The 15,399-nt window shown below is 39.8% G+C and overlaps 1 protein-coding gene across 12 annotated transcripts in view; it reads right to left on the minus strand.

Annotated features, from left to right (window-relative positions):
- Positions 1-8,702: 8,702 nt before the first annotated feature.
- Positions 8,703-15,399, minus strand: part of msi2b (musashi RNA-binding protein 2b) — a 261,495-nt gene continuing 254,798 nt past the window's right edge. For 7 of the 12 annotated variants that reach the window (XR_014876617.1, XR_014876620.1, XR_014876619.1 and 4 more), the window contains one exon: positions 8,703-14,448. The gene's annotated coding sequence lies outside the window, so the exon portion shown is untranslated. The remainder of the gene's footprint in view (positions 14,449-15,399) is intronic. The other 5 variants (XR_014876618.1, XM_085175919.1, XM_085175922.1 and 2 more) reach the window with 1 other exon arrangement.

The following is a 15,399-nucleotide window of genomic DNA, read 5'->3' on the forward strand; positions in this document are numbered from 1 at the left end:
TATATGCTTTAGCAAAAAGGAAAGTTTTAAGCCTAATCTTAAAAGTAGAGATAGTGTCTGTCTCCCGAATCCAAACTGGAAGCTGGTTCCACAGAAGAGGGGCCTGAAAACTGAAGGCTCTCCCTCCCATTCTACTTTTAAATACTCTAGGAACAACAAGTAGGCCTGCAGAGCGGGAGCGAAGTGCTCTAATAGGGTAATATGGTACTACAAGGTCATTAAGATAAGATGGGGCCTGATTATTTAAGACCTTGTATGTGAGGAGCAGGATTTTGAATTCAATTCTGGATTTAACAGGAAGCCAATGAAGGGAAGCCAAAACAGGAGAAATATGCTCTCTCTTTCTAGTCCCTGTCAGTACTCTTGCTGCAGCATTTTGGATTAACTGAAGGCTTTTCAGTGAGTTTTTTGGACATCCTGATAATAATGAATTGCAGTAGTCCAGCCTGGAAGTAATAAATGCATGAACTAGTTTTTTCAGCGTCACTCTGAGACAGGATATTTCTAATTTTAGAGATGTTGCGCAAATGGAAGAACGCAGTCTTACATATTTGTTTAATATGTGCGTTGAAGGACATATCCTGGTCAAAAATGACTCCAAGTTTCCTCACAGTGTTACTGGAGGCCAAGGTAATGCCATCCAGAGTAAGAATCTGGTTAGATACCATATTTCTAAGCTTTTCAGCGCCGAGTACAATGACCTCAGTTTTATCTGAGTTAAGAAGCAGAAAGTTAGTGGCCATCCAAGTCTTTATGTCTTTAAGACATTCCTGCAGTTTAACTAATTGGTGTGTGTTATCTGGCTTCATGGACAGATAGAGCTGGGTGTCATCTGCATAGCAGTGAAAATGTATGCTATGTCTTCTAATGATGCTGCCAAGGGGAAGCATGTATAATGTAAACAGAATTGGTCCTAGCACTGAACCCTGTGGAACTCCATAATTAACCTCAGTGTGTGAAGAGGACTCTCCATTTACATGCACAAATTGGAGTCTATTAGATAGATATGATACAAACCACTGCAGTGCAATACCTGTAATACCTACAGCATGTTCTAATCGCTCTAATAGGATATTATGGTCAACAGTATCGAATGCTGCACCGAGGTCAAGAAGGACAAGCACAGAGATGAGTCCACTGTCAGAGGCCATAAGAAGATCATTTGTAACCTTCACTAAAGCTGTTTCTGTGCTGTGATGAGCTCTGAAACCTGACTGAAACTCTTCAAATAAACCATTCCTCTGCAGATGATCTGTTAGCTGTTTGACAACTACTCTTTCAAGGATTTTTGATATGAAAGGAAGGTTGGAGATTGGCCTATAATTAGCTAAGACTGCTGGGTCTAGAGATGGCTTTTTGAGTAAAGGTTTAACTGCAGCCACCTTGAAGGCCTGAGAGCTCCTAGAGAAGGGAGTTCCAGACAGCAACAGTTCACAAAGAAAAAATTTATTAACTGTAGTTTCTGACCTATAAAGAATATGTGGCTTAGGATTAACTGCAATGCAAGCGAACCAAAGTAAATGAAAACCAAATCAGACTCCCAAGTAGGTGAAGTAATTTCCTTTATTAGATGGGAGGGGCCTTTTATAAGCATCTACAAAGGAGGAAGGAAAAAAAAAGGCTAACAACCAACAGCAACGTAAGGCCCAGGCCCCTCACATTGTCTAAAATAAAAGTAGCTGCCTTTGTAATATTTTAAAGTATCGAGGGAAATGTTAGTATGAGAGTAAAGAAAATGATGGCTAAAATTCCACTATGACTATTTCTTAATACATATGTGTGTATATTGTGCCTGTAATGTAAAAGGGCTCTAAGACTCAATGTTGAAGAGACTTCATACATGCCTGCCCTTATTATGACTCATTGAAGTGATTATGCAGCAGGCTGTCATCATCCATCACAAAGCCGTCCACATGCTCGAGCTCAGCGATCTCCGCAATGTACAGCGTGGCCCCCACCCCACCGTACCACCACCTCCCTTCAAGTGTGGCCATTAGTTAACTCTGCATATAATCCCACAAGCCCCTGATCATTCGTTTCCTGTTTACTCACACTGCTCGGCCTCCACTCTTCTTGCCACTTGTACATAAGTGAGAGGAAGCCGGAGTAAGTTACAAAGGACTGGAAATCCATATATGGAGGCAAAATGTGTGACACAGGTGTCAGATTGAAATCAGACATGAGTCAGTCCAGCTGCACTGACGGAACAAGACAGCGGCAGCACGTCCACGTGATCCGAACGACAGGAGCGCCGGCGTAGCCTCAGAAAACTGTGGCAAATGCAAGCTGTCCCGCCGATGATTTCTTTCAGGTCATCTCTAATATTCTCTCAGCAAACTGCCGCATAGTGTTTGCTTCTAGGTGGAATTAAGCTTTGTGTGCCACTGGGCTGGTGTGAAGGGTGGAGGGAGAAAGGCGAGGAGGGGGAGGTGGGGAGGGGGCTTTTTGTGTGATACGGGCCATTGACTGCTTTTCCATAGCTCAGGAACAATAATGAGATTTTTTTTTTTTTTTTCAGAATATCAGTGCCACCATTCAGCGCACTGATTGTGTTTATGAAATTGCGCATACATCTCTCAATGCTGGAGCACAGGATGGGGAAAGCTATTTTCAAAACATTAGCAAATTGTTTTCTGTTATTGTGCAGAGATTGATAAGAGCATGCGTCAACTAAACACACAGACACACATACGGGGGAAGAAAAACATAAAAAGGCAAGAGACTGCTGCGATGGCTCGGATTTACTCTCTAATGTATTACCATGACTTCATACTGCTGTTAAACTGTAACTACAATAAATTCAATCGGTGCTTTGAACCACTGTAGGTGTATTCCTCCTCTGAAAAAGCCATTTGAGGATGCTGCGACTATCCAGTTTATTTATTATCACTTGTGTTACTGTGTTACCTGCTGATGACAAATGTTCCTGATGAGATATGAAAATGACCTTGAGCGTGACCTTGCCTTCAAATCTCTGACATTTCTCCAAAGCAGATATTGAGACAAATTGCTTGAGATTTCACACAAATCAATTTTATCTGATTACAGACCTCTGCACGCCAGCATTAACCAATGAAAATGCGTTTGCTGCTACTCATGCACGGCGGGTTACAGTTCTCATTAGCGCTCGCAGCGGCTTCAGAGGCAGCAAAACTGATTTTTTTTTTTGGGGGGGGGGCTTTTTTATTGCATTAAAAATGACATGGACATTCTTTTATCAGGACAGTGATACTTTGTAGATGTGTTTTTTGATGATACCGTATCACATCTGGAATACACTGTGCTGTGATATGGCTGTTTGCTGACAGTAGCTCTGGACATCAAACACTGTCGTTTTGATGGCAATTTTTCTGACAGCAAATGAGGCTGTTAAACTCTTCTTGTCAATTTCTTACTCTGAGAAGACACCACACAAGGACATGCAAGACGAGTGGGAGTTTCAGTGTAAGTGAATAAAAGTTAAAAGATATCAGAGAATTCAGTATTTTCAGCTGTGGTACCTGGCACCTTCTCAAATATCCAAACTGAGACACAAAAAGAATATGTTGGTCCCCCGTTTTGCTGATATGATTGCTGATATGATAGCAACAGATCCTTTAAGTCCTGTAAGTTGAGAGGTGGGGCCAACATAGATTAAAGCTGTTTGTCCAGCATATCCCACAGATGCTCGATTGGAATGAGATCTGGGGAATTTGGAGGTCAAGTCAACACCTCAAATTTGTTGTCCTGCTCCTCAAACCATTCCTGAACCACTTGTGCTTTGTAACTGAGAGCCTTATCATGCTGACAGAGGCCACACCCATCAGAGACTACCGTTACCATGAAAGGGTGTGTGTGTTCTACATCAATGCTTAGTTAAGGTGGTACGTGTCAAAGCTAACACTTACCTGCAGAACATTACCCAAAACATCACGCTGCCTCCTCTGGCTTGTCTTCTTCCCATAGTGCGTCTTGGTGCCAGGTGTTCCCCAGGTTAGTTACACACACGAACACATCCATCCACGTGATGTAAAAAGAAACATGATTCATCAGATATGACCAGATATGGTTCTGATGCTTATGTGCCCATTTTTGGCACTTTCTTGGGCAGACCAGAGTCAGCATGGTCACCCTGATTGTTCTGCAGCTGTGCAGCCACATATGCAACAAACTGCGATGCACTGTGTATTCTCACACTTTTCTAAAATTTCTGCTATTTGAGCCTCAGTAGCTTGGCTGCTGGATCGTCCGCTCCCCAATGCATCAGTGAGCCTTGGCCACCCATGACCCTGACACTGGTTCATCACTCTTCCACTTGCCCATTTTTTTCTGCTTCTAACACATCAACTGTGACGACATGTTCACATGCCCCCTAATACGTCGCACCTACTAACAGGTGCCATGATGAAGAGGTAATCAGTGTTATTCACTTCAACTGTCAGTGCTCAAAATGTTATGCCTGATTGGTGCAATCTTATCTTTATTTAAAAGTGTACAATGTACTATGACCAGCCAGCCTATAAGAGATAACTGGCTCATATTGGGTTGGACTCCCACTGGAAGTGGAATGATCCATACTTTCATGTTTATTTCAGGTTTTGACAGGTTTCAGAGATACCTCACCTTATCTGTAATGAGTGGTTGTTTGAGTTACTGCTACCTTCCTATTAGCTCCAAGCACTCCGGCCATTCTCCTCTCACGTCTAAGATCAACAAGGCATTTTTACACAGAAAACTGGTGCCCACTGGATATATATGTGTACTTGTTGTTGTTGTCAGACTTTCTCTGTGTAAAATCTAGAGATAGTTGTTTGGGAAAAATCCCAGTAGATCAGCCCATCTGGCACCAACAACGATTCCACATTCATTGTCACTTAAATCCCCTTTCTTCCCCATTCTGATGTTGAGTTTGAACTTCAGCAGGTTGTGCTGACAGCATGCCTAAATGCACCAAGTTGTGATTGGGTGATTAGATCGTATATTTTTCTATCTGAGCATTTTGTAGTCCCCAGCTAAAGAACCATTAATCCGTTGGTAATGATCCCATCAACACCAATACCCCCCCAACCCCCCCGCCTCCCTTGACACCTACTTTGTATTTTCACTCTGTCCTCCAGTGATAATTGTCACTCTCGCCTGCTTCTACAGTCTGTTGCTCACTAGTTTGCTCTGAGGCAACTATTGATTCGGGAGCATCATCAGATCCATGAAGACAATGATGATGAACAATGAACAGACAGCTGCATCCTCTGTAGTCGGGGGCCAAAACTGATGGCCTTTGTAAGCATGTAATGCTTCATCTGGTGGATAATATGAGAGAAAATAGGGGCACAATATGTGAATTTTCTGAGTCACTTAGCTCATGGTCTACCCTGCTTTTCATGCTGCTGGCTACACACACTCTCTCGAATTACAGACACTATAATGGCTGAAAATAGACTGGACACAGCGTCTTTCCTCACCTGTAAGAATTCAAATGCAAAAGCATACTTTACTGGAGAAAATGATTATATATATTATATATGTATATTCAACGAGGCACATCTATGACAACAGATAAAAGAAACAAACTCGAAGTAGACAAAACAATGGCATTGTATTAATGAGGTGATATAAATGCTGTCAAAACCTTCACTGGGTAGAACAGTAGTGTGATAATCCTTACCCTCGCAACAAATTGTAATTAGCATAATTTATATTAGAGTAATAATTAACATATGAAAGTAATGAGATTACAGTTATCACATCTGTTGCAATTTTTAAAGCAAAACTATCCTGATTTAGATTGTTCATAATCTATAGTCTAACAGGCTGCCACCTATAAAAACCAAGGCCTAATCTATTGGATTATGCTACTTAATATAATTTTTCTGAAGTTATTTAAAACTTTAGAGACTATACGGTAATATTCTGCAATGAAAGGTGATGTGAGCTGTGAAACAACAGAGTGAGGATGGGGTCGTAATAAAAGTAATTTCCTAAAAGCTCAGTAGAACAATTCAGTACGCTCCCATTTGTTTCTTAAACAACGATCCACGATCCAAGCCCGCACAAGAAAAGCACCTGTGCTCTTGGCTTCAGACGTTTGCCATTCCCAGAAGGTCATTTGGTTAATGCATATTTGAGTTTTCATGGACTCTTAACTAGTTTTTAATCAGCAATTATTAGCGAATTGGAAGGCTGTGCAGGCACATGACTCTCTGCTGGCGGGAGAGTGCCCATCAATGTCACGTCAATTTCCATGCCAAAGGCTACATTAGGCCCAGAGTCTGGGAGGAAACAGCCACCTGAGTGCCTCATCTCCCCATCCACAGCAGTCTTCTCATCAACTATTGACTCTATTACACAGCACTGTCAAAAAAATTTTCCGCTTCAAAAGAGGAGCAACCATTACATGGCTGTGTGGGGAGATAATTTAGTGATGCACATAAAATTAAGTGCATATCCATTGAACATTGCTCATTATTGCACTTGAATTCCTACAATGCCAGGCTCGTGTGAGGATCCTGGATGCTTCCCAACCTTTCATTCCTTTCCCATTTTCAAGGCATAAACACAACTTGATGATTTAGGCTGATGTGATACATAAATAGCTGTCATTTTCATCTATAGCTAACCTACCTGTAATTGGCAATTAAACATTGCCAGCATCTCAGACTAGCTCTTAATTACCTTAATAAGTGCTGAGGGGCTCTGAGGTGTCCTCGCAGGCTGAGGATGGGGGATGTGAGTCTCCTGCAGCACCACATCACGCCATGAATATGCATGGCGGAAAGGTATTCTTCCGCTCTCTCTCCCTCTGCTTTTCAGGCACACGGAGGTGGAAATGGACCACCTCTTGAACTTCTTCATTACACCTCCATAGCGACCTCAGCATCGCCGCCGTCGTTGCCATGCTGCATCCTCGCAATGGCATTTCCGTGCACTGTGGCTTGTTTTGTGTTTGCCAGGAGCTGTCACATTCAGCCTGTTAGTGCTGGCCCATGGGAAATTTGCACAGTGCGACTGGTATGAGGTGAGGCCATCAAATGAGCCTGTGACATGCTGCTATATGCCCCACATATTTGCTATGATCTGTGTTTGTGTCTGTTTGGATAATGCTAATCACGACCTTTAGCCCCTTTCACATTTACCCTTTTTTTTGAAACAGGAGATACATTTTCACAATATAGAGGCTCATGCTCAAATATCATTTATAGTATTTTTACTTTAAAGCAAACTTTGATTTCACAGATTATTACAGCTTCCTTTTCTCCGCTGTGAGCTGACATTTAGCTCCCATGACTGCTGATTGTCTTGCAGAGTTCCACTAAAGACTCGAATCCTTGTGTTTAAGGGCCGACGAGTGTAGAGCTCTCTGATCATAATGGCACTTTTAATTAGCACTTAATTAAAGGCAGGTGGACTGGAAAGGTCAAGCAGTTAGGCCTCTGAGTTAAAAACACAGTCAACGTGAGCATCGGCTCTTTGACAGATTTGTCTGCTAATTACAGTGACCAGAGTCTGGACAAACTCTGTTCACATCTGCTTGAGGTTAAGCCATTTTTCATATTTACCATCTTTGCTTCTAAAGTTTCGCCTGTATTAATGTTTGCTTTTGTTTTCTTTAAATCTAAGAGTCAATTCCTCTGACAGACAGCAAGAAAATCCAGAGCAGTTTCTTTTGTAAGAAAGTGAAACAGCCCACACTGCCAAATTGGATCATCATTGTGCTCATTACACAAACACAAAAATGAATGCAGCGTGACCTAAACTCGCAGTGCCTCGGCTGTGAAAAACAGAGCTGAGCCAAGAGTATTGATCTCAGTCTGAATTTATGGATTGCCGTGTCTAAGTGAGTGATGGAGCTGTCGGACCGTCGGTCTCACCTGACAAGCACCCACATTAAAAATCCTGATCCCTGAATTCCACCGGCGTCATGTTTAACTATCGCCATCTATCACGGTAAACATATACAAAAAAAGGTGTTTTAAATCTATTGTCTTGAACTCAATACACTATTGTTATCCTCAGTGTGTCTGTGAGTTAGCTTCAGTAAAAAATGTGTGAAAAAATGGAACGATCCAGTCAGAAAGCAGCTGAATTTTTTCTTCATTGTCAAGTGTTTCACCTCAGAAAATGACTCGGAATCAGATTTTTGCTTCTGCCATCTGAGGTTAAATTCTCCATCTCGGGAAGAAGCAGAACTAAGCACAGCGTGACAAACGCATCAAAAGGTACTATTGTAAGGCCCTGAAATGGCCTGTCATGCAGCAGCCTGTTTGCTCATCTACTCTATCACATCCCCAGCCGTTTATACACTGAGCCTCGGCTAATGCTGATGCTCTCCATGTGACGCTGATGAAGAATAAGGCACTGGCGAATGCGCTTCCCTGAAAGCACTGCATCTTCTCAGGCGCTGCGAGAGACCACTGAGGGGCAGCAGAATTACACGTCAGTCTTTGTTTGCTCAACATTTTCCCCAATTGCATCTTAGGCTATTAATCCTGCTGACTTATGAGAGACCTCAAAGGATCCCAGGAGCTAACATGCTCAGTGTGTGTGGTCCAGTCAAAATGCGGTACGATATTATCCCCTTTTTAAAAAATAAAATAAAATAAACAGAAAATAAACATAATTCTGTGATATAATAGTGATAGTTTCCCGCAAATCTGCACTGATTTTGAAATGCTGTGACATTCGGGTTCAGAAAAACACAAATACAACGCAACAGTGGAAAGAAGTCATATAACAATTCAGTTTATTTTATTTATTTTCCAGACAGACACATCGATTTCTGGACCACAGTAGAGGATGGAAACCTTTCACAGACATTTTTTTGTCAATATTATTATTTGAAAATACAAATATAAAATTAGACTTTCCACATTTGATATGTGAGAGACCCCCATCCATTATTATTATCATTATTATTTTAGTATATTTTACAACAGGGCTTGAGCAAGCCATATGATAACCTGAAAGATGCTTTCAGATGTCAGTCAAGTCTGTCTGTCTCTCGCCATAAAAAGTCGGTTAACATAAAAAAAAGGGGCAAGTGTTAGGAATGGGCAGACAGCGGTGGAGAGAGCTCTGCGCTCAGCCTGCGGAGACACGGCAGAGCCTCACATTGCAGGCCGTGCAGTCTGAAGAGCCTCTGGACACCCCGCGTGGCCGTGCGGTCCACTCCAACCTCGACAACACGCCGGGGGAGAACTCGCATGATGGCGAACCAATAATGATGAGTGGACTAAATGAACCTGGGCGTGGCTGTGTGACGAGGATTATTCTGTATACAGCTGAGGTCTCCAGTCTAATATTATTCAGTTCAAATGAGCGTGAATTGCAAGTATATATATTCATCTATATACATATATATTGCAATTATATGTATATATTTGGCGATGAGCATGGCGTGAGATGGCAATGGTTTGGACTGGAGGGGAAGTTCACCCCAAAAACACAGTAGTACAGGCAAACTTGTGCCATTTCCGTCACCTTGAAGAGTTCAGTCCAGATTTGTGAACATGAACTGATCTTTGATATATCGAGCCAAAAAAACGTTAAATAGCGTTGTTAGCGAGAGTCACTTTGTGAACTGGCCGGAGACCTAACTTTGTGTTCACTGTGACGGTATCCAGTATCTCTCAGAGATAAGGGCACACTGTCTGGTTTTTTGCTTTTTCAAAAAAACCATTAGCACCACTATGAGTAAGCCTCTTTTTGGATAAAAATGCTCAAGAACATTCAATGAGCCTTCAAAGTCTGTCTGATTCACTGGAAATGGAGCCTGTAAAGCCTGGTGTTCCAGCTTTTAGGAAACCTTTGTTCATATTCAGAAAACGCTTGTGAACCCAGGATGACAGAAATCCCATAAGTGTGTACGGTTTCAGGGTGGTTCCCCCCCCCACCCCCACCTCGAACTGATGGGGTTGTTTGGCCATTGCCTAGCACTTGCCTCGAGATTCAAGTTTAAATGGATACGGTAGTACACTACAAATGTCAACACCTTCCAGGTTGACTTTTTTTCTTTTTTGATTATTTTTTTTTTCTTAAACCAAGTCCCCTCCCCTCTCCCCAAATGGATAAGCTAGTCTACTAAGATGTGTAACATTCATCAGCTGTAAACTGCTGTCAGTTTGAGATAAAATGAAATTACAGCAACAGAGCCATGCTACCTTAAAGTCCAAGCTACAGGATCACAAAACAATAGAAGAGTCAATTTTGATATTGTGTGAGGGAAAACAAGCCATTTCAAGCCTTCTTTCCAGTGAAAAGGGGTTAATTATAGACTAAGAGACAACAGGCACCGCGACAGCACAGTGTAGTGTGTGCTTGCTGCTCCGGTATATGTTGTTTGGAAAAAACGCCAAGAAAACTGGAACGTGACTGGGTTGCATTTGAGTTAATTATACAATTAAAATATTTTAATGAACAGGAGGAATTTCTTTATTACTTTGAGAATTAAATTATAACCAAACTGTGTTCAGTTATTGTTCTTCTGCTATTAATACATTTCTTTTTATATTTCAAACAATAAAACTTTTTCCACAAATACTGCATTTTTCTAAAGTGAGTGATCACTCTACCTCGCTAAGATACTGACGTATGCGATAGTTGGCCGCTGCCTAATTGTAATTTTTAAAAAAGAACAATTTTACTTTCAGAAAGTAAAGTAAAGATCATTTACTTTCATCATTTACTTTAGAAAAAAAGCAAAACAAGATAACTTATTAGCATCACTGACAAAGCTGCTGTGTACTCTATGTGCTGTGTGCAGACTGGTAAGGAAGAAAGAGTGCACTAATGTTAACTTATTAACAACAGGGTAATACTAACCGTTAATTTAAAGAGCCAGTAAATTAGCAAACAGAGATTATGCTCAAAAAGGCTCAACTGCACTGGCTGTATTAGGGGTCCAAGCAGCGGCTTCAGCAGCAATCCCATTGTTTTAATAAGTTTGTTTTTGCTCGTGTAAATCTAAACATGTTAAGTCCAGGCATCCTTTGACACGGTTGTTAATAATAATCTATTCTAGCTTGGCAATGCATCACAGCTTCAGGTTGCAGGTCCAACTCTGGACAGGAATTTAACTGTCTATTAATCAGACGTGACAAACTCGACACCCCTCAGCACCTGCTGATATTCCTCTAATGGTTCTCTGTTCAGTATTTGCAGTGTTTCTCTGTGTGTGTCAGTAATGCCTCTGTAGTGTCAGAAACACTGTTAACAGATTCAAATAAGATTTTAAAAAAAGTCATTAACAGTTCCCAAATAAATAAGAGCTCAAAAATTGTATCATCTAAAAAAAATGACACCAGAGGAGCCTGGGATATCTGCAAAGTGTACAAACATTAAAAGATAGAAGAGGCTCTTTAAACAGCTCTGTGACTGATGACGTATGTGATATCGCATGTCTCTTAAAAAAATATGAAATATCTTAAGTAAAAATTGTTTTTTTTTCCCGTGATTTCAGCTTGTGTCCCTCTTGAAAAAAAAAAAAAGGAAAGAAACAATCAAACACAAAAGTTTTGCATATCTAGCATTAGCATTTAAGGTAGTATGGCACACCCCTTTAAAAACATTCAAGGGTGGGGATCCAAATAATGCCTTGTGTACAATTCCATCTTACAGCAACTATTTCTCTATTGTTCATCCATGAGAGCTTTGGTTAGCTGAAACCATGTGAGAGTGGCAAAACCAAACCAAAAGAAAAAAGAAAAAGAAAAAAAACATACAGGGAAAAATTACAATGAACCTCTAACAAAATAACTGTCTGCAAATACCAGAATAACATGATCGTTGAGAGAAAGGTATATCTCGACTGGTCCTAAATCCACTATTCACTACAAGTATTATATTAATGAGTCCTCTATAACATCTACTTTGTAATTACAGGAGATAGAAAAAGAGCGCAAGAGGGAGAGGGATAAATATGAGAGAAAGGAGAGGTAGAGCAAGGGAGAACAACAAAGAGCACTACACTGGTATCAAAGACAGCACTCTGTTTACAAGTTAACTGTGATTTCTTTACACACTAATGAAGTACATGAATGAGCAACAAAATATCGTAGGATCTCTGAGGATGGGGAATGGAAAGAGAGAAAGTAATGGATGCACAGTACATTTTAATAGTATATTACAATTATTAATATATAAACCACAAAGTATCAATAAAACTCTGATTAAACTTGAAATCAGCAAAGAAGCATCTTTTTTTTTATAGTTTTGTTTCTTATTTTCTTTTACATTTGAACATTACAAGTTGTTTTTTTCTTCTTCTTCTCTTGACTGTTTAAATTATTACTCGATCACACCTCCGTATCGTTTACTTTAAAAGTAATCCAGCATAGTTCTTTACCTGGTTGTTTTAAAAGGAAAAGAAATGAGACGAGACGAGACGCGGGTAAAAGGAAAACAGCAAACGCATCTGCGGCGGCATCGAATTTCAAAACTTGAACGCATACTGGAGCCTATTATTATTATGATTATTATTAATAAATCATCATCACGAGTAAAACCATCGACCACACGTACTGTGGAAAACCCGGTGCAGTGGTAGATAGTGAATTATTCAGTGTCATCTTTTGACCCCGTATTAAATATCGTCAGATGAGACATGGGTCTACTCTATAAAGAAATCCAAGTGTACACAGCAACATAACCAGTTACTACTTCCCACGTTGTGAACTCGCCTCAAAACGCTTAAGTGTTTTTTCTAGTCGAGAACACGCTAGCTCCGAAATCCTTCATGCTATCCCAAAGCACAGGGCAGTTTCCTTTTTCTTTTTTTTAAAAAAAAGCCAACATATACATGTGCAAATAGAAAAAAATGGCCTGTACTTTACAACTCACAGTGCAATGATTACTTGCTTAATTACCTTTCAGTGTTTTCATTTGTTTTGCCACTAGAATAAATTAAGAAACCTGCCAATGATTCCATAAGAGAACTCAGGAAGGCTGAGGTATGGTATTAAAAATGTTTACTTTCCTAATTCACTCAAAAAAAAAAAAGAAAGAAAAAGATCTGAGTCGGACGACGAGCGTTACATAAAGACTCGAGCACAGAGCCCAGGTGTTGTGTTCCAAAGGAAAGAAAAAGAAAAAGAACTAATCGGGAACGTGCAGGATGAAACAAACATCAACATTGCAGCTAACAAGTTCCTCTCAAGAGTAGAAAAGTGTCAGGATGCGCAGAGCCTGCTTCAAGTTCTAATCTTCACATCTAAGTACAGTGTGCTTTGGATTTAATCATCTTTTTTTTTCTTTTAAACTTTCTCTTTGAAATGATACTGATACTGTAACAGTTAGACAAAAAGATACCAATCAGGCTCTTTATTTTTTTAAATTATTATTATTATTATTTCTCCAAAACTGTGTTGACTCACCGCTTGTAAATTTTGCTGGTATGACACTTGTAAAATTATTCAGCTTCAGTATTTACAGAGCAAGTGTGTGTGTGCTAGGCGTGTGTGTGTTCGTGTGTTTGTTTCCGTGTGGGGTTGTTATACCGTCTTCCAGCAGAAAAAAAAAAAGTAGAATAATAACTGTTTACAGCTTTGTCTTCTATTCACACGCTATAACATGTTCTTTTGACACACCATCACAAAAATATGCTATTCTCTCACTGAGTTGGTTATATGCAGTGACTGGAATAATATGTACAGCTACATTTCTTTTTCTCAAGTTTGAATTCACAATGTAGTTATATGAAATTTGTTATAGCATATATATATATTTCTAAACAACAAAAACAACACTTATAAAAAAGGACCATAAAAATATTGGAGTCCTCTTTGTATTGCCCAAAAATAGGTAATTATGGTTAACAATGAGACATCACAAGAAATAAAACAGCTACTAAGATTTATTACTTAGATACCTTCTTTAAAATTTCCTTAAAATGTTTTTTTTTCTTCTCCGAGTCTTTCTGCACTGAGCTTGTCTTTTTTTTTCTTGTGTTTTCTTTCTTTTCTTTTTTTTGCAGAAAGACTGAATGAAACATCCCGAGCTTTTTTCCTTTTAGACTCACCAGTACAAAGATGAAGACGTGACTTTGAAGATATTCTTGGCTATGACCGCCATACTTCAAACGAAAAAAAGCAAAAAAAAAAAAAAAAAAAAAAAAAAGATTTACACAACAATACCAGAAGATAAAATAAAAACGACACAAAATTAAAGGTTCAACTAAAACGACTCTCTCAAATCTAATCAAAAGAAAAGCTAACAGAGGAAGAAAGTAGGTGAATGAACTCGACGTGAAACATCATACCAAACCAGGTTGTAAAGTTATAGGAGGTTTGGAGTATAGTACAGCAGTTGTTATTTTTCTGAGATGATAAACATTTTCTTTTCTTCTTCATATGGTTCCGACTTTCGTTCGTTTTGCCGGGGTGATGCTGTAGTGCTTGAAGTTGGATTAGCATCACCTGCACACAAAGCCAATTAGAAACTTCGTCCTGTCTTTCCTGGGCCACCAGATATACTCTGCTGGGTGATAAAGGAAAAAACACAACAACAAAAAAAAGAAGGAAAAAAGGAACAACAGCATTAGAAAGCATACATTTAATTAGAGTAAGTCTCGAACATAAATAATACACGCTGTGACGCATTTTGCAGGCTTGCTGAAGCATGAATAACTGGGATATGATTCTAAGAAACTGCTACAGGTCAAAATTTCCTGCAAGCATAACAGAAGCACCAATTACTGTAAAAATAGCCTGTCCAATAACAAAAAGTCTAGGCTGTCACAAATACCACACTATATACTTAACCGGCTTATTAATTTAGCATCTGTGCATATATACTGACCTGCCACTTTATTACATATATCTGCTCATACCAATATCTAATCAGCCAATCACATGCCAGTAGCTGATTGGTTAGATGGAATTAAACCGACAGCAGCAGAAGACCACATTGCCTGCCACTCCTGTCACATAAGAACAGGAAACTGAGGCTACAGTTTGCATGGGGTCACCAACCTCAAAAGTAGAAACTGGGAAAAAAAACATTCTGATGGTAGAGCAAGAATGTGATGGAAACTACATGAAAGCATTGCTCTATCCTGCCTTGTATCAACATTTCAGGCTACAGGTTGTGGTGTGATGGTGATATTTTTTGCCAACTTTGGGCCTATTGGTACCGACTGAGCACTGTTTAAATGCTACAGCCTAGCCTACTGTTACTGATCTGACCTATCCCCTTTGACCGCAACATACCCATGTTCGTTATCCTTGTTGACGTACCTAATAAAGTGGCAGGTGTGGTATATCGTGCTGTGGACTCTTGTAATACGTTTAAAAACGTATACAAAAATACATTTTATGCACATCAAACATCTACAAGTATCTGTAGGGCAGACAAGGTTTTATATATGACATTGTGGCTGTACATATGAGGGACAGTGTTAGCAAAAAGAAGGTCATGTAGTAATAAGCA

The sequence above is a fragment of the Neolamprologus multifasciatus genome, chromosome 10 (assembly GCF_963576455.1).
Source record: "Neolamprologus multifasciatus chromosome 10, fNeoMul1.2, whole genome shotgun sequence".
Lineage (NCBI taxonomy): Eukaryota > Metazoa > Chordata > Actinopteri > Cichliformes > Cichlidae > Neolamprologus > Neolamprologus multifasciatus.